At 42.2% G+C, this 20,133-nt stretch overlaps 1 protein-coding gene across 13 annotated transcripts in view; it reads left to right on the top strand.

The window, feature by feature from the left end:
* Window positions 1-20,133, top strand: part of BMPR1B (bone morphogenetic protein receptor type 1B) — a 375,661-nt gene that overhangs the window by 310,538 nt on the left and 44,990 nt on the right. Inside the window, exon 1 of one of the 13 annotated variants that reach the window (XM_045018534.1) lies at window positions 13,222-13,327. The exons of the other annotated variants lie outside the window; for them this stretch is intronic. The gene's annotated coding sequence lies outside the window, so the exon portion shown is untranslated. Of the gene's footprint in view, window positions 1-13,221; window positions 13,328-20,133 lie in introns of those variants that run through there. 13 annotated transcript variants of the gene reach the window in all.

Consider the following 20,133-nt stretch of genomic DNA (forward strand, 5'->3'; position numbering starts at 1 on the left):
TAGCCAAAAAATTGTGTGTGTGTGTGTGTACACACGTACATATGTACTTTCCACTACAGTAAATGGGAGATTTGTTTGGGGAAAGAAAGCAGGATCAATATCAGCACAAATAAAATTACAGTACTAGGTAAGCACCCTCCATATTTAGGAGCACCATTCTATTAAATCTCTTGGGAGGTGTGCCTGCCTGATAGCTGTGATGAGTTCCCCATATTAAAATATATCAAACACTGTTTGGAGAATGGCCTTCTTACAGCATATTTATTTAAGGGAACATAACCTCTCTCTTAATCTCTGTGGCATAGTCGTTGGGACATGGTTGAAAGACTAGTCACAGTGTATGATGAAACTGAATATATTTTATTAAACCCATTGTGCATTGTTAGTGGAACTGAATAGAAAAAATGACATTGGAGAGAACATGAAAGGATTCTTTTTACATAGGTACAAATTCAGTGTTGCCAGCCAAACAGCTTTGAATAATGCTGATAAAGAGGAAGTTTAATGAGATTGGTGATGTTTGTGAAAATTAGTCAGCATTAATGTAATATTCCTTCAGGGAGCGTTTATAATGCCCTCAGGAATGTGTCAGTGGCAGGATCAGATTCCAGCCTAACCTTGCTTGCTTTCAGTTATTGACATAACGCACACCTGTGTGTTCTCTTTTCTGACCTCTAAACTGTTTTGAAAAATCCCTTTACTTTTGGAAGCGTGAAGAAAGCATGTTTTTTATTTTTTATTTTTGTGACACAAGAAGAAAATACCCATCTTTTGTTGTTGTTGCTTTTCCCCTCCATCAGGTGCCTAGGTATCCTGGTGTTTTACTGCAGCTTTTTGTGAGAGCGGGGTATATGGGCTGCATTGCTGAAAATCACTCTATTTGTCAATATACTTCATTGATGTTTCTGCTTAGAGTATTAACATATGTGGATTTTTAGAGATGCAGCAAAAGAACCATCATTTGATAAATTTCTGTTTGTCACTCCTGCTCCTTAATTTTATACACTGTGGCTTGTAGACAGAAATTCTCTTAATAATAAATGCAAATGCAGGCATGACTTTTTTAACATTTATCTCCTTCACATAGTGCTATAATAGCATCAGATTTTCAAATGGTAGTAATGTGCATATAGAAACGTACTTTTCTATGAGGATTTCCATTTTAGAATTTTCCACTTTGGAACTGGGATCGAAAGGGAGAACACTTGTGAATTCTACATGTTACAATTGAGCGCAGCTTTGAATTAACCATTTCATAATTCCAGTTTGATTTGGATTTCTTTATCGTATATCCCAAAGAGGTATAAGATCTAATAGCATATGCACTTCCTTGTCAATATTTTTGTGATATAAGATTGCATTTATTAAATGCACAGATTTTCTTCTTCAAAATTTAAGTGTCCCTTGCTTTGGCATCCGTAGCTTATTTCTTGCAATCTATTTAATTGAGTAGCTTCTACTGTTTATCCTAAAATGCAGATAAATGGCTTTCAGAGCTGTGTTTATAGCTTAATAGTTCCTGAAATAAGAGTCAACATTATCTGCTAGACTCTCCTAGTCATAACTAATGATCCCTCTGCTTACACTGTAGAGCAGTCAGGAGACACTGAACTCTACAGAGAGCAAGGGCCCTGTACAAAGGGAGGATAGTTTGTATGTGATGGCGCCTGGTAGTCAAGGCTTTCATTGCCTTTGTGTTAATTGGGAACAGAAAATTGTCCTCAGTCACCTCTAACCTCCTGTCATTGAACTGTTCTGCTTATGAATATGGATACAAGGCTGAGCCGAAGCAAACCATATAACAGAATTCACACACTTTCCTCTCCTTCAGGGTTTAAAGTAAGTAGCATCAATTTGCCTTTAAACTTGATTCAGTTTTGTTTGTCACTGCACATGTTGCAACATAAAAGCTCTACAGGAATTGGGGATATTTTTAATGTTCTGAACAGCGCTGGCCAAGATCCTGAAGGATGCATTAGGTTGAGTACTGGGAGTTGGAGAGAATAATTAGGATGCTGGCAGAGGCTGTGTTTTTGCTAGGTTTTCTTTAATGACATTTTAATATATTAATGAACATGAGATGTTTTATTTTTCCCTGTCCAGACCTTTTGCTTGATTTTAGAGTGTGGTCAAGGGACTTCTGTGTGTAATAGGGTGAAGTGGATCCCAAGTGAAGGAGCTTTCGTGAGGGAAAAAAAAAGTTTGATTTAGTAATTCTGAAAAGTGTTACATTGATACCTCTAGAAACAAGGCCTTTACTTACTGAGAACATGTATAACACAGGCTGCAACAAAACCACACAGCCCTCACTGATGAGCCGGAACCTGGTAGTTCTCTCACCTTGCCCATTCAGTTCTTTGCTCCTCACTGAGACGGTCTACAAGGATGCCAGTTATTGGCAGTTGCAATGATGGACTTCGTTAGGCGGGCATATACCCACTGGCTGCAAATCAGACAGCCAGCAGATGATAACTTTCAGTTGTTGCTCACCAGGGGTGGTTCTGAACCAGTGATACTGGAAGTTAGTCTCTGTATTCAGTTGCTCAGCCATCCACTCCCCTTTTTTGGAAGACTAAAATAAATAGATATTTGGTTGGTGGCCTGCAAAGCGAACTGTATATTAGAGGTTTTTCATGTTAATCAAATTTATATCAACCTTGTTTTTTTGTGTCTGGGCTCCTGTACTTCTATTTTGAATGTTTTTTCTTAGTATGTAAAAAACAAAAACAAATCAATTCAGAACATAATATTGCCTGGAGTACTGAAAACAAGTATACAGCACAGCAGACTGTGTATGTAACACTAAGTGCAGTGCTTTAAAGTGTCAAAATCTTGCACTGTATAAAGAAAAATAATGAAGAGAGACCACTTACAATTCAGGAGATGTTCTTCTTTAACCTGTGGAGGAGAGAGGATGGCTGGTGCAATCGTTAGGGCACTAGCATATGTCATGGGAGACCTGGGCTCAAGTCCCTGCTCCTGCACAGGGCAAGTCTCTTAGCATCTCTTTGCCTCAATTCCCCATTTGTAAAATGGAGATAAAAAGTACTGCTTTCCCTCACAAGGGTACTTTGATGTTAAATACATGAAAGATTGTGAGGTGCTCAGACCCTACAGTAAATGGGTACAGATAAGTTTTTTTTAAATGTGTGTGGGTGTGAGTGTGGGTGTGTATATATATATATGAGAGAGAGAAGGATGATTTACTTGTTGTAATGCATCATTTCAGGTCCTTTACACGATGTGTGCACTGTAATGCTGTACACACAAAATAGGAGCTGATCCAAACCTTTCAAATTTTCATGATGTTTTAAACAGTTTCGTTAGCCATTTCATATCCCTTTTACATACTTCTATGCATCCTAATTCCGAAAGTAGAAGGAGTGAAATACTGTAAGAGAGGCTTGAAAGCATAGCAATGAGAGCTTGCTTTATGGCATTGTTGAGCCTGACCAGAAACAGAAAATATGGGAAATTTCATCTTTAAGGAGTCTTCTAGCCGCGTTCCACTTACTAAATAGGTTTGGATAAAATATCTAAATATTAGGATGCTTAATCAAACTAAATCCTTAGAAGTTTACAGGTTCACCCATTGATACTCCTAATTACTGTTTCAGTTCTAAACATTTCTGCATCTTGGTTGGATATGTATCAGGGGGTAGCCATGTTAGTCTGTATCCACAAAAACAACAAGGAGTCTGGTGGCCAAATAAATCTGTTAGTCTTTAAGGGCGCCACCGGACTCCTTGTTGTTTTCTTGGTTGGATATTGTCGTCTTGATCTCCTGGTGATGATCAAAGACCAGATGTCTGTGCTGATTCTTATTGATTTGTCAGCGACATGGGGGCAACATGGATGTAATGAATACTACTGCTCCTTAGCTCAATCCTTTCTCAACCTGCACTATCACTTTCAAGGCTGGGCTTGGCCACCTGTGGGACCCCACTGGATGGATAGTTGAGTAGGATACATTTCCCCAACTTGTCTCCAGGTGGATTTTCTGATACTGTGACTGTGTGGCAGGGCGTATTCCAGTTTCCACTTCTGTAGATGCTGAGTGAATATGGCCCTTAGTTTATTGGCTTTTCTGTCCTGTGTAATTTGTTCCTCTTTCCCTAGGGGAATTTTAATTGTGACATTATTGTTCATGTACGTGGATATTGCCCTGCACCTTTGAACTTTTTCCATGTTTCTGATGCTACACCTTTGAACTCTCAGCATTGGCAGTGGTGGATTAACAGTGGTTCTCTGGTATATGGCTCCAGGTGCGGGTTCTTTCCTCAGCTAAACTGAGCAGCTGACAGTGGCATAGCAGAGCCAGGAGAGTAGCAGGAGATGGCACACTACATGACCGATTGGTGATTACTGCCTGCCTACTGCTGGAAAACCAGAATTAGAATTCAGGGAGAGATGGGAGGAGGAGAGAGAGCGGAGCGCCATCTCCATTTCCATCCATTCAAACAGTAATGTTATAGCCCCCCAAAATGAGGAGAGCAGTAGATGGCATGGCTCGGGGATGAGGAAAGAGGAAGGAGGAAAATACCATGGACTCAAATGCCCCCTATCCTGGCTCTTCTTCAGGTCTTGTCAAAATGTCATATTAGGAGAGGGTGATATGCCATAGTAACTCAGCACTTCCTGGACATGCTAGACACCTAGATGGCACACTGTGCACCCTACCAGATTGGTTTTGAGGACTTTTCAGGGAGTATGGACTGACCAAGAACAAGAATGAGCAGCATGGAATAGGGCAGATTACTCTACCAGTACCAGAAAGAGACTCGGTTTGAGCAAAGAGTAGCTTAAAAATATAAAGCGTGATCCAGGCTTTTCGGAAAAGGGAAACTAAAATGCATCTATGGGGAATAAAAATATACATGTGTTGGCATTTTGTATGGCAACACACCTATTATTTGAGTTTGAGAAAGGACACATAGGCACTGACTCCATGGGTGCTCTGGGGCTGGAGCACCTATGGAAAAAAAACTCAGCACCCACCAGTGGACCCCACCAGTCAGCTCCTCCTTCTCCCTCCCAGCGCCTCTGTGGAAATGAGAAAGTCGGCGCCTGTGGGTGGTTTGCTTACAAATTTGATGCCTATGTTGCTATGTAATAGTTTTGTTTCTTGCCCTGCCCCAAATGTATCAAATTCAAATCCAGAGTCGTCATGTCAGCTGATGTAATTTAACATAACTCCATTGACAGGACTTAAGGATCTGACCCCATATGCTTTTGTTCCAAGTTGCTGAGAAACTGGTCCTATACATTGTACTAAAGAGGAAACCAGAGTTTGATGCTTTAAAGCAATATATTTGCAGTACATTATTTTGCAGCTGCTTAAGTGATATAGACAACTCTAAATACAATTCTTTAAGGCCCAAATTGTGAGAAATCATATAACCGGAAATTTACAATGCAATGGAATTACTTTCACCATAAATATATTATCATGATGAATACCTTAGAAATTTGTATAATAATGATAACCTTAGCTTTAAAGTTTAGTGTGTTGGTGTCAATGCATTACTTTGCAATTATAAGGACTTTTCTGTATTAGCAATGACAAAAAACCCTTAATGGTCACTTTGGGTAAGCCCCATATGTCTGAATGCTAATTCAAACCTAAGTTTTGAAGCTTTCCTATTCAGTTCCCAATAACCACCTTGGTTCTTTCTTGTAAGATTCACTGTTGTGCCCTAAGCTTCCTCTGTGCATGATCAAAGGTTCACTTTCTTCCAGGAACATCCCTCAAGTCTTTGTCACATCATGTTCCCAAGGAATCCACCATATTTGTGTCTGTCTGTCTCTTTCTCAGAAGTACGAGACTGCTACTTTCATTTCTCTTAGCATATGGAGTGCTTTTGGTGTTTATAACCTCACAAATTGCACTGTACACCAGTGTCGATGAGAACTGAAAGTGGGGAGACATCAGGAATCCAGTCTAGAGAAAGATGCTTACAGCAAGTGGAGAGCTCTGTCCCTGAAAGGGGCAAAAAGTTGGAGGTAGGCAGGGCCGGCCCACAACATTTTGGCACCTGAGGCGGGGAGCTCAAATGATGCCCCCGAGCCCCCTCGCTTGGGCCAAAACTTTGAAAGGTTTCAATTCTGCCTTCCTGTTCTACTCCTCTCATGGTCCTGCTCTGCTACCTACCCCAATAAAGGAGAACTAACAACTTAAAATGCCTTGTTCAAAAATTTTAAGGAACACTTAACTTTCAAATGCTTGAACAGCAAATGTAACTTTTCTTGTCTGCATAAACACTGGCATGTTTATCTGTTTGAATAATCCAAGAGGTGCTTTCCGTGCCTTCTTGGCTGCAAAGATTTGAACTGCTTCCTGCTGAAGGTCCACAGTCTGGGCCAGCTCATGCTCTATTGAGATGGTTGCAAGGCCGACCAGCCTCTCCTGTGTCATTGTGGAGTGTAGATGTGTTTTTATTAACTTCAGCTTGGAGAAGCTGCGTTCTCCACTGGCAACTGTTAAAGGATGTGTTAGAAGTATGCACGGAGCAACAGAAGCATTTGGAAAGAGAGTGGTCATCTTATTTGTGCACATATATTCCAGAACAGCCTTTGGAGTTGATCCTCTGAAATGTATCTTGAAATGTATCTTGAAAGGGCTTTCAGTTCATCACCTAAATCACTTGCATCAATATCGCACATGTCATCATGTGTCAGCACTGTCTCTAGTGCCCTGCATTGCTGATGTAGATTTTCTTCAGGTATAGTGAGGAGCAGGACCGGCTCTAGGCACCAGCAAGCAAGCACATGCTTGGGGCCGCACATTTTGCAGGGGCGGCATTCCACGGTGCAGAGGGTTTGCATTCCCGCCTAGGGTGACCAGATGAGAGACATGTAATTTTGGGACATGGAGGGGTGGGGGGAGCCGCATGCCAGCGGAGGAAAAAAAAAAAGCCGCTGGAGCATAGGAAAAATTGGTGGGGGCTGAGCTCCCACCGGCAGCTCCCCGCCCCACCCCCCACCACACCAGCTCACCTCCGCCTCCCCTGAGCCAGCTGCCACATCCTGATTCTCCCCCCCCCTCCCAGCGCTTGTGCCGTCATACAGCTGATTCGCGCAAGCCTGGGAGGGAGGGGGGAAGAGGAGGAGGAATGCAGTGTGCCTGGGGAAGAGGTGGGGCCAGGGCAGGGATTTGGGGAAGGATCCAATGGGGCAGGGAGGGGACGGAGTCGGGGCGGGGCTGGGGCTGAATTTGGGGGGGGGGCATGAGCCCCCTCCGCCTGTGCACTGGAGGGCAAAATACTGGGACAATTCGCGTCCCCGACCGAACATCGGTTGGGACGCGAGACAAACAAGTAAATATCGGGACAGTCCCGATAAAATCGGGACGTCTGGTCACCCTATTCCCACCTGGCCTGCTGCCGAGAGGCTCGCTTGGCTGATGGAGGCGGCACGGCAGGGAGGTGAGCAGCAGCGTGGGGGAGGGGAAGAGACCTGAGCTGCAGGGGGCAATTGGACGACCAGCTGTCGGAGCCAGGTGACTGCTCCGGAGCAGGGGGAGCCCCTCCTCTGCCCTGCTCCACGTTTGCAGCTGCTTCTCTTCCTGTCCCCCGTCCCCGCAACCCTCCGTTCATCCCTGGAGTCGCCCTGACCACTCCAGCCTGGGAGCGTTCTCCTGTCTGCTCTGCGGGGAGGTAGAGGAGGGGACAGGCGCTGATTAATGGTCGGGTGTCTCCCCCCCCACCTGTGTACCCAATTTCCACTAAGCTGGGGTGATGGGACAGGGGGAATCTGTGTGTGCTGCTGCTACTCTGGGTCCAGAGTTCCTGGCAGCTGCTTGTGTCTGAACCAGACATAGCTTTATCTGAGCTAAGAAGTCCTAAAACTTCTCCTCTAAAAGTATTAGAATTTATAGCAAGAAATGATTTTTTCACTCCAAACATTGCTATAGCATTATGCATTCTTTTAACATTACCAGTATCCATGTTTGTAATTGTGATTTTGTTACAATTAAATGAGTACTCTAGTAGGAGATTGTTTTATTTCACTAACTACAAATTCTGTTTTCATTTTTTTTTATTTTAAAGAGTCAAAAAAACAAAACAAAAACATTGCAAAGTGCAAACGTGTAAAAGCCAAAAAAAAAAAAAAGAGTGGGGGAGGGGCAGCAAAAAACCGAGAGCCGGCCCTGATGAGGTTGTTTTGGAATATCAGACAACATCCCAAATATACTGCTGAGTTCCTTGAGCTGCATGAAATGTTCTTCAACTGACTGTATTGCACAATTTGCACCTGGTTAAAGAATTCAACTTTGAATTGTTGTTTGGGGTCTCTTATGGGATTATCCCATGCCTCGTAATCAAAATGTCGTCTTCTTCGGTGACTCTTGTATTCTTGAATGGGTGGGAAAATTGCTTCAGTGTGAAGTTCCTCTGCCAACTTCTGTGCACTCTTCAGAATGTTTTGAAATCCCTCATCTGACCGGTAAGATTGTGGGTATACCTTTGCTTTGTCCAGTTGTTCCATTGCTCCAGATATATCAAGGTCAACACCTTGGAGTCTCTTGCTTACAACATTTATTTCAAACAGTATGTCATGCCACAACACTAAGCCACACAGAAATTTGAAGTTATGTATGTTTCTGGTGATTCCATTTTCCTCTGCCACTGTTCTCCCATGAACAGTTCCTGTCATAGCATTATCCTCCATAATGGCAACTATGTCATCATCTATCTTCCCAATTTGGTGTTTGATAGGCTTTATCGCCCCCACTCAACTTTCCCATCGTGTGGCACTCAGTGGTTTCAGTGTCAGAGAGGATGTTCCCAGATGTTGCTTCAAAATTTGCCATCAATGAGTTGATGCAGAGAAAAATACATAGATGCTTTGAATTACATTAAAAAAATCAGCAGCCTCACTAGAAGCTGATGCTGCATCCCTGACCAAGTTCAATGAATGAGACAAAGAAAGCTTGAGGGTTTAACTCTCGGAGCCGTGTCTGCACTCCTCTGTTCTTTCCTCTCATGTTGACACCATTATTGTAGCCCTGACCGCTCATGTCAGCTATCGCAATTCTCGTATCTTCTAGCTTTTTAAGAAGCACATTTGTCATACCAGCTCCTGTAGTATCATCAATGTCAATAAATTCTAGAAAATGTTCTCTGACAGTCACCATTGCAGGGACATCTTCACTAGGTTCTGTTGTTGTTACAAAATGCACTATTAAAGTCATTTGTTCCGTATGGCTGATGTCAGGTGTGCAGTCCAGAATAACAGAGTAATATCTTGCTGGAACATTAGACTGGAAGAGTTTGCAACAAAAACAGTATGCAGCATTCCGGGTTTTTGAGTACATAAGCCATGGCCTCTCCACTTTGTCACCATTGGGGATTTCACGCCAGTAATGTGTTAGATGAAAACTTTTATTTTCATTGTCTTTGGGGAACATGAAGTTTTTCGCTTGCTGTGGCCCATGCAGTACAAGGAAGTCCCTCAGGCTACTGCTCAAGTGGGTCCACAGTCCTGGATCATCTAGACTTAAGGAACTAAACTCAGCAGCAGCAGCTGTTTCTTGTGCTTCCACCACACTCTTCTCTGATCTACACTTTTCTTCAGGAATAGGCATGGTTACATCCATTTGAGATGGAGATATGGATGCTGCAGTAGCTGCCAGGTCACCTGCACTCTGACTAACTGGAAGATCAGGCATCTCCTCACCACTCACATCCTCAGTGGGGCCGGAAGGCTCAGCGTGAACATTTGTGTCTCTGTATCTCAGGAGAGCTCCTTCCTGCTTAGATAGAAAAGCTTCCTTTGCTTGCTTTCTTTTTCTGAATGCTGCCCCAGAGGGGCGTTTTCCTTCTTTCACTCATGATTGCTGTTCTGTGCCAGCTATAGTGGCTCTCAACACTCAATTAAGGGGACAAATAAGCAGGCTGGTAGCAGGGCCTGAGTGAGGGAAGATATCAGTGTCTTAAAGGCCTAACTGGCTCCTACTACTTCAGTTGACTGCCTGTTCTCCTCAAGTGGGTTAAGGGAAGCAGCAGGAAACAGGAAGCTCCCTGAGAAGCTGGTGTTAATCAGTCCACGCTCCCGGGGGTGCTACAGAGGTACCTAAGAAGCTCTTTCTACTCTCTCTTCCTGAAGCTCCTGCTGCTTTCTGTTATTTCCTCTCACCTTTTCTCCTGCCTGCTTGTTATGTCTCTTGTGCCCTCCTTCCTCCAGCACAGCACTTCACCATCTCTGTGCATCTAGAGCAGAGAGAATACATATGCAGCAGCAGCAGACACAATTTTCTACACTCTGGGTCCTAGTGGTGCCCCCCCCACAGTCTGGCACCTGAGGCGGCTGCCTCAGTTCGCCTCATAGTAAGGCCAGCCCCGGAGGTTGTCTACTCACCACGTAGTCCTATCTTGAAGCTGGGAGTTTGGAGGAAATTGGATGGAAGGAGAAAAGAGGCAACTCTGGGGAAGGACTTAGATGGAAAGTGACTAAGCATGAAGATCTGAGATGAGAGACTGCAGTGCAGTAGTTTAATGCCAATTTTGAAGTTTATGGGGGTCTCGCTAACTCAATCCCAGATTTTTTTTTAAAAAGTTTGGATTCAGTTCAGAAAAAGGTTTGATGTTCAGTACAGTTATTATAAGAGAGAGTTGTGTCATCCCTGGTGAGAATAACTCTGAAATGTTGTGGGGTTTTGTTAGTGTACATGTGCCCTGAGCATTGGACGGGCATATTTTTATGAAATCAAAAGAAGTAAAGTGATGGTAGAGGGAGAATCACTGAAACCTAAGGAGAGCTAAGTAAATATCACTGTACACTTTTACCTGTTGATTTTATTTATTACACTGCTGTAGTTTTGGATGTGGCCTGTGAAGAATTATTAACCTTGGGCCTTATATAAAATCAATAGATGACTAACTAGAGCAGGACTGATTCTGTGAGGTGCTGAGTAAACTCAGCTCTCATTCAAGTAAATGGGAGTTGAGAGCACTATGAACTTCACAGGAGGTGCTCAGCATCTTGAAGGATTGGCCCCTCCACACTAGATTTGTTAGACACCTGGATTTTGTCTTTTCTTCCAGATTGACAATTTCCCGGGAAAAACTAGTTTAGGACAGGGTACTGGCAAATACTGGTGTAAACCAGGAAACGGGGAAAAATAAAATTCTGATGAAAATATACTAATGAAAATTGCTGAAAAATATTTAGCAATTTCATACTATTTGTGCAGCGATATGATCTGTTGAATTTTAATGAAAGGAGGTAAAATAAAACAAAGAAGAGGCTTGAACTAAAGCTGTGTGCTGTTGACTGGGCTACCTCAAAAATGCAACTGAAACTTCTGAATCTGGGGATTCACCTTCTTTTGTTTAGCAATGAAAATTACATTTTTGTGTTGCAGACAAAGAAGGGTAATTCCCAGATTCAGAAGTTTAAGTTTCAGTATGAGGTAAACTGCCAGATTAATTGTCCAGTTCAGTACTCTGTCTCTTGATCTGACTGGCTAGAATGCAATATCTGCAACTGAACTCAAGGCAAAATATTTCAGCATGAGAAAAAAGGTGGAAGACCCCTTGACCTAATTCATGGCTATGTTGAGAAAGTTCATGAAGATGGTAAAGAGCGCCTTAGATGCAGAAATTGCAAAGAAAAAGTGAATGGGAAGGCAAGACCATATGAGGAAACATTTTGCAAAATGCAGTCGAAAGAACAGAGATGTGCCAGAACCACTGACTTTGGCTAAACCTACGCAAGTATTAGAATCAGACTGAGGATGGAAGTGCTGATAATACTGCATTGCTATTGCCAAGTACATCAAAAGAAAGCCTGATCCAGGTCAGCCAAAGACAACGAGGGAGGAAGTATCACGGTTTTTCAACCTCAAATTTTGGTTCCCGGTTATGGGCTTTAGTTGAGAGTGATGTATTTGCTCTTGGGAAAACTAGCAACTCTGTAACATTCATTACATAAAGGAAATAAGCTTAAAATGTTTCTTTGGAAAGGCTCCCTTGGGTAACTAATGGGAGCAGTACATTTTCTGAATGTGTAGATGTTTATTGTTTTAATTATTGTGCTCCAAGGTTGGGATTAGATTAGATACTGAGGAGCAGAAATCAAAGTGTCATTTTGTGGAGTATAACAATTATGTGCAAAGTGCTGTAAGCAATTTGCTGTGGGTGAAATGTCAGATGTTCTCAGATGAATATCATCAAGAAAAATGTTGATTACTCAAAGCAGCCATACAGCTATAGACTAGTTTGCAGTGATACAAGCTATTTATTGGGTTTAAGAGATGCAGTACATAAATGATCTTTCAGTGTAAATCTGTTTCCAGGCATAGTTGCTCTAGGATTAGAACTATTTTTTTCCAACTAAATGATATCTAGGATTTACTGTGAAGAATATTAAGCTGTAATTTTTTTTTATAAAGCTCTGTAAACCATTAATGTACATCACAGGTTGGAGGATTATATGCAGTGATTTATAGGTGCAGAGCCAGGGAAACCCCTCTCCTAAACTAGAGTCTCTTCCTTGGCTTTAACTAGTCTGTACTTTTCAGCAAGGAGCTATATTTTCCTCTGCACTATATCTTTTTTCTGCAGGTAGCTTTGTCATTTGCTAACTATATTGTGATGTATTATATGTCTTAGTTCACAACCTGAAGGCCTTTTCTGTGGCTGTTCCCGTTCTAGGAATTTCACAGATTGTATGCCACACCATTAAATAAACCATACTCAGTTTTCAACTTGCATTTTTAATATTATCCAAAAAGTAAATAAAAGAGAAGTTGAAGAAATCTTGATGCTTTGCAATTGTTGTTCTTTTTACTGAAGAATCTATGGAGTTAAATACTGTGTGAGAGGGAACAGTGAATTATGTTATATTACATGTAGTTTACCAGTGTGAAAAGAGACACTGCAAACAGCTGTAGAGATAGAATGGGACTAAAGTATAGCTTTTCACACACACACATCAGAGGCAGCTTTGAACCATCTGGAAATGGTAATGAATACTGTATTGGTCAGAAACCTTTTTTTTTTAAATGCCGGGGTTTTCTTTTTCTTTCACCTTTCTACTGTCATATGCTATGTATTCTGAGTATAGCTTTGTGCCTGGCTGGAATAATATTGCTTGCTTGCTTACAATCAAAGAGAGTACTGAGAAAAACAGCTGAGCTGTATTAGGCAATCACCCTCTGGACTTCATTTTTTAGCTGCTGAATAATTCATCACAGGTGCAGGATTAGCCCAGCATACGGTGCTGTGTTTTGTTAGTGGAACCCCCTAGCAGCTCTGTGCCTCCTCACATGACTCTCATCCAGGGGGAATCTGGCATTGATATAACAAGCGTACGGAAATTGAATGTAAGTAAAAGGGTCAGCTTTTTCTCTTACAAAGCTCTTAAAAAAAAAAAAAAGAATGGTTTCAGCTGAATTCTAAAGAGGTTTTCAGAGTTTGGCCGCTTTTTGAAAGAAGGAAAAAAGTTCAGTGGTTTTTGACAAAAGGTCAAACATGGAAACACATGATTAGAGAATGCAGCTTAGTTTAAGTGGCGTGCAGATGCAGAGCTATCCCATGGGGCAAAGGATAGACTGGTACTTATTATACATGTATTCTTACAACTTTCTCTGTAGTTCCTCTGTGAACTTTCCTAACGAGAATTATATCAATAAGATCTTAAATATTTTAAATGCAGACTCTTTTCAGAATCCAAATCTGTTAGTTCTGTGGTGAAGTATTTCTGAGAGTTCAAATGACCTTCATTTTGAATTTTAGTGTATTATCTTAGGATATATGTCAGACCACTAAGAATTCATAAGCATTCAGTAACAAGGTTATCCTTCCACACTTTCATTAGCACTAGTTATTAAAAGGGAGTGAGATCAGTTTAAAGAAAGAGTATTGTAAAAATCACAGAAAGTTATGCCTTTCACATTCTGGTACAGAAGAGTCCAGGTGAAAGAGATTTTTAAAAGACGACATAACTGGAACTCAGGTTGGCAAAAAAAAATGAAATATTTTTGTCTTGGTTCCTCAAAAACTTGCTTTGTCATTCATCTGTTTCTGTAAATTTAAAAACCTTTATAACATGGAAGGATTTATTAATAGTAATTATTAGCTTTTGCACTGCCATGGTAGTTGGTATTTTGTTGATGCTTTATAGTGTTTGGAATTGTTATATTTAGCCATAATAACAGGTGAATTGAACAATGGTTTCTGTTTTAAAGGAACATTATCAATATAATGTATGTGAGGAGAAAGGGATATGTCTGGAAAATAAAATAAATATTAAAAGTTACCTAACCTGTTTCATAATAATACTATACATTATTTAAACTTTAGATAATTTTGCAGTTTTATTTATTTTTTCTCCCTGTAAACTGTTTTTATTTTGTATTTCTGTTTGGCTGGATAATGAAAATAGACCAGTCTTATAACTTGTGTTTATGATCTTTTTTTAAGTAGTAGTACTAATTATAGGAAACTTACTCAAAACTTACAAATTGCTTTTTATCCATAAGCCTCAAAATCCTTACAAAAATTAAGTAAGATTTCTTTATTCCCATGTTCCAGATATAGAAACTGAGGGACAGAGTGCTCTTAGTTACCCAGTGAGTCAGTGGCAGAGATGAGTTGAACACACATCTCATGGCTTTCGATTAAGTGTTTTAATCAATGAAATAGTGAGGCTCAGCTGAGTGTGCTATGCACACCTCGTCTCTGATATTCTGCTGTCTTCCAATATGGGTAAAGACGCAAGATGTGCATAGAACACTGATAACAAGTGTTATTTCATAACATTTCAAAGTATGACTCTTAGTAGGAATTGATTAAAACCAAAGTGGAAAAAGACCAGGCTGTTTCAATTTTTTAAACGAAGTGAGAGACTGAATTGATGTCTGTGAAAGATCTGCTCATGTAAATACAGCAGAATGGGGAGTCAGCATGAACATAGAACATTCAGACCTGACTTTTGCTGTGCAGTCCTAGGATTTTCTTTTGCACGAAGTCAAGTAGGCATCTATCAAGATTTGTAGAGTTTCATCGTGTCTAGACTGATATTTGGTTAGAAGTTTTGAATCCCTGCGTAACTTGCTTTCTTTTTCTTAATATCAGGAGGTGAAAATGCTGCTATACTCTGTACCTCAAGAGACTTGCATTAGTTTAAAAAAAAATCTGGGAAGCAGACAGTTGATACAGCGTCTTCCACTGAATAAAGCCAGAACCCAAACCATGGCAGTCTGCCAGAAGGGCCAGTTGATTCCTTGATGTTATTGTCAGAAGATGCAGGGCCGTGAATATGCTTCTACTCCAGCAAAGCCGAACTGAACAGATGCACTATGGTTTTCAAACACAGAAATGCTTTTAGGCTGCTCGAATACTTTTAGCAAATTATACCCCTGCTGTCTGTGGTCAAAATTGATGATAGTTGTTTCATGTGTGCAATTAATTTTGGTGTGTAATAGAGCAGCTTTCCCCAGAGTTGAAACATGATGTGTAGTAGCTTCCTGTCAAATGGAGTAAGTCAGTGACACTTGCTCTTGAATTCACCCATCTTTTCAGCCAGAGATACGTTTTGTACCTCAGCACTCACTTAAAGATTATTTTCCTTGCTTGCTGTTTCGACACATTCATTTCAGAGGATGGTTATAGTAAGAGAATGAGACTTTTATTGCATGTCAAAAAGCAGCATCCGTGTTCAGCATGTGTGTGGTTAGCCCAACAGGAGCTGTAGTCAGTTCAATTCACTCCCCATTTTGGCAGGTAAACAGTACACTAATTTATACTGTTAGCTATTCAGTTACTTAAAACACTAACTTGCTAGTTGGCCTGGTGACTTGGCAGGGTGGCATTTGCCTCAGAGAAGTTAAAATTCTTGCAAATGGTTAAGCAGCTAATTCAGCAACATATGGAAATTTCAGCACGTCACTGAAGTCCATGAGATTTTTGGACATTGGGTATCACTTTCCCATCAAATAACTCATCACACTGTGTTGGTGTTTTCTGGTGAGATGAACTGATCCACCCACCCAACTCACACTTACACTTACAGCTTAAGTCGGTATGTTATGTTGCTAGGGGTGTGAGTAAGCCACCCCCCACCCCACCCCCAGTGTGACGTAAGTTAAACTGAGCTAAGTGCCGGTGTGGACAGTGATTCTCCTGCCAACATAGCTACCACGGCTTGCGCAGTCTGGAGTAATTAAGTCGACAGGAGAGCTCTCTCCCATCAGCTTAGAATGTCTGCACTAGCAGCACTACAGTAAGCTCTGTAGTTTACCTGGAGCCTCAGTCACCCAGGGAAGGGGCAGTGAGAGTGTTGGCGAATAGGGGATTGTGGAAAGATTCAGGATGAATTAATCAGAGAGCCAAATTTCAAAAATGTCCTGTACATTTGTAATGTCAAGTGTATGTGTATAATCACTTGCCTGCACAGAGGACACAAGTTGTGTCAACTAAGGTAGCGTGTATTTAAATTCTGCATGCATGAATTTCGCAGCTGGCTTGGGATTCATTTGAAAATATGCCCTTAGGAGAGGGGAGATGAAACAATTCATGTCATGGAACTGAAAAAGAAATGTATCAAATATAAATCTGCTTCAAAAAGGCCTTGTTGCTCTGTGGTGCAGTCTGAACTGATACTGTGTTTTAGTTCTAGCCATGAATAGCTCAAACAAAATTAGTTGAAAGGGCAGTGGCACTTGTCAGCGCAGTGTTTTGTAAGCTTGGCTCGTACATGTCATAATTTATATTTTAATATGCAGATATAGTCTCTGTTTTTTGGGGGGAAATTCCAGTTGATATTTTGATTTTGTGGTTAGTATTTTCTCCTGGATACTAGTGAGATGGTCCTGGATCACTTTTTAATTGGAATAGGGAAGAGGAGCTATGATGATTTCAGTTGTATGTAATAAGAGCAGAGGTTCAAGGTCCTTTATTACTTTTACTCTCAAATGTCATTGTCTTAACGCATTTGCCAATTGGTATATCATCATCTGAAATGATAATCAGTAAAATGCTGTGATGTGCTCGTTGCAATCTTTGATGTTTCCTTAAGATCAAATATCAAAGCATAGTTTAGTAGCAAGAGCATCGGGTTGCATTGTTTCTTGTCTATATTTTCTTCGCTTGCTGGTGTTCAGAACAGTTTTCAGGACTCTGCTTGCAGTGATATTTATTTAATCTGGAGATGGTGGCATTCGGAATTTGCTATGTGACCTGCCAACACATAGGGAAAGGCATCAGGTTTTGCAGCTTGAAAATAGAAATAACTACAGCTTCTTCTTCAAGTGATGGTCTCTAGAGCTATTCCACTGTGGGTACACATGCGCTCCATGCTACTGAGATCAGAAGACATCAGTGTCCATAGGTCTGTGCCTGTGCCCTCTTCCTCCAAACTGAGGGCGTAAGGGGCGCTGCAGGCCAACTGCATCTCCAGTTCCTTTCTAGTGCCCGTGGTCTGAGACGGTGGCTTTCCATGTCCGCCGCATTTGCTACCTTCCTCAACATTTTACATGTATAGTAACTCCTCACTTAAAGTCGTCCCGGTTAACGTTGTTTCGTTGTTACATTGCTGATCAATTAGGGAACATGCTTGTTTAAAGTTGTGCAATGCTCCCTTCTAACGTCGTTTGGCAGCTGCTTGCTTTGTCCACTGCTTGCAGGAAGAGCAACCCATTGCAGCTAGCTGGTTGGGGCTTGTAACCAGGGTGGACCAGCAGCCCCCCTATCAGCTCCCTGCTCCCCTAAGTTCCTTGTGCTGCAGCCGCCCAGCAGGCTATCAATTGCAGGCTATCAATTGCTGGCAGTTCAGCTGTCCCTCCCCCCACTGCTCCTGCCCTCTGCCTTGGAACTGCTCCCAGAGACTCCTACTTACTGTGCGGAGTGCGGGGAGGGGGGGGAAAGAGGGGAAGTTAATGTCAGGGTGCCCCCCTCCCCCCGCTCCTGCACCCCGCTTACCCCTTCTCCATATAGAGTAGAGAGGGGACACCGACAAAGAGAGACAGAGAGAGCCTGGGGCAGCAGCTGCTGTCTCAACTTCCTGATCCACTTAAAAAGACAATGCACTTAAGAGTGGGTCAGCTTACTTAAAGGGGCAGTGTGCATCTCTCTCTCTCTCTCTCTCTCTACCTCCCACACACAAGGTGTGTGTCTGTCTCTGACTGCTATGCTGTCTCCCCTCCCTCATGTTCGTGCTGCCTTGTGTGAGAGGCTACATTAACAACAATGTGTTAACCCTTGAGGGCTCAGCCTAGTGCTAGTTCATCATTTAGCAGCAAGGCATTCCCTGAGAAATATCCCTCCCTCTTCCACCCTCTAACTTCACCACCTCAACCAAGCTTCACAATCATCATAGCTGTGAACGGTATTAAATTGTTTAAAACGTATACTGTGGGTATATCTATATAATATATAGCTTTTTGTCTGGTGAAAAAAAATTCCCTGGAACCTAGCCCCTCGATTTTACATTAATTCTTATGGGGAAATTGGATTCGCTTAACATCATTTCGCTTAAAGTCGCATTTTTCAGGAACATAACTACAACATTAAGTGAGGAGTTACTGTAAATAATTGTGAATAGTCCCTTTTTTGCTACTTTGTAGATAGTTTTAGACAGTTTCTTAGTATTTAGCTAGTCAGGATAAGTTTGGGGCTTGAGGGTCTGTCCCCTCACCCAATACAGTGTGACTAGTGTGCCCAAGATCCTGGGATTCAGGAACTCACTTTCCTGTACCCTGTCCTTCCCGGTCAGCAACAACTACCTAAAGTGCCTGTATTCCCTCAGAGAAACTAACATCTGCTCTAAGTGCAACAAGGATTGATCCTTCACTAGCAGAACTCACCAAGCCCGTGACTATAGGCTCCAAAGATTTCTTGTGGATGGTGCCCCATTCTGAGTCGGTTGGGCAGACACTCCTATGCAATGGACAGAGGCACTGAGAAGCATGCTTCCGAGATGGTGACTTTTGATTCTGGGGATGATAGGAGCAGAGCTGAAAAGTCCTCCACATGGGAACATTAAGAGAGTAGAAAACATTTTCATAAGAGATGAGAGAAATCCCCCTCCTGGTCCACCTCCAAGAAGAAGACCTCTTCCCTGACACCATCAAAGTCAGGTGAGACGCTGCACCCTGGAATAGAAGGCTCACGAGCACACAAGGGGCACGGTACCAATCTTCCAGCTCCAAAAAGCAAAAGTGCTCCAAGACCAACACCATCTGCACAAGTGGGACCATCCATGGTACCGACAAAAGAAAAGCAGCAAGTGCCTCCTACATCAGTGGTATTGGTGCACTGCAATAAGGATTGGCACACTGCAAGATAGAGAACTCTAACCAAGCCAACTCCACTGCTATGAAAGGACAGAACCTCCACACCTCACCATGGCTGGGTAGAAATACATTGCCACTGAGGATATCCTCCTCCTCCCAGATCTGGAGACTGCCATCCTGTTGGATCCAGTCCTCACAAGAGAGATCATAACACCCCCAGTCCAGGGATGATGTGAAAGAGAGAGTTACTTTCCAGTATCTTCCACTAGCCATGGTATCACAAGATTCATGGTACCAATGGCACTGCCCATGGAATTGGAACCAACTTTTTCCTCCTTGGATGGATCTGACATTAGTGAGAGAGTATCACTACCTCTGCCAAGGCAGGAGGTTTTCCCAGAGAGAGGATCCAGAGTCTATTGGGTTCTCTCCCATTTTTATAAGACAACATACCCCTCTTGGGACCAGTGGTACCCCATGCTATGGGGGCTGCCTCAACCATTAATCAGCTTCTGTGACTAGCATTATTGGGGACCTTGGTACCTGTAGATGTGTTATCCTGAGTTGGTACAATCCCATTGAGTAGAGGAATCTGAACCCCCTCAGGAACAAATGGATGAGGAGAACAGACAGATAGTTCTGATGAGGCTGTCATCCTCATCCCCTGATGAACGATTGTTGGCCTTGCCTTCTCTGCAATTCCAAGACCTGTTAAGAAAGATCACTGACACATGGAGAAAGTGCAAGAAACACTCCAAATTCCTCAGCATTCTGTGGAGTGTCAGAGTGACACTCCCCATTAATGAAGCCATCTTAGAATCCTCCAAGGTGGTCTGGCATGCCCCAGCCACATGCACTCCCACTCCAAAAGGGATAGAAAAGAAATACTTTGTACC

Source organism: Mauremys mutica, chromosome 5 (genome assembly GCF_020497125.1).
Source record: "Mauremys mutica isolate MM-2020 ecotype Southern chromosome 5, ASM2049712v1, whole genome shotgun sequence".
Lineage (NCBI taxonomy): Eukaryota > Metazoa > Chordata > Testudines > Geoemydidae > Mauremys > Mauremys mutica.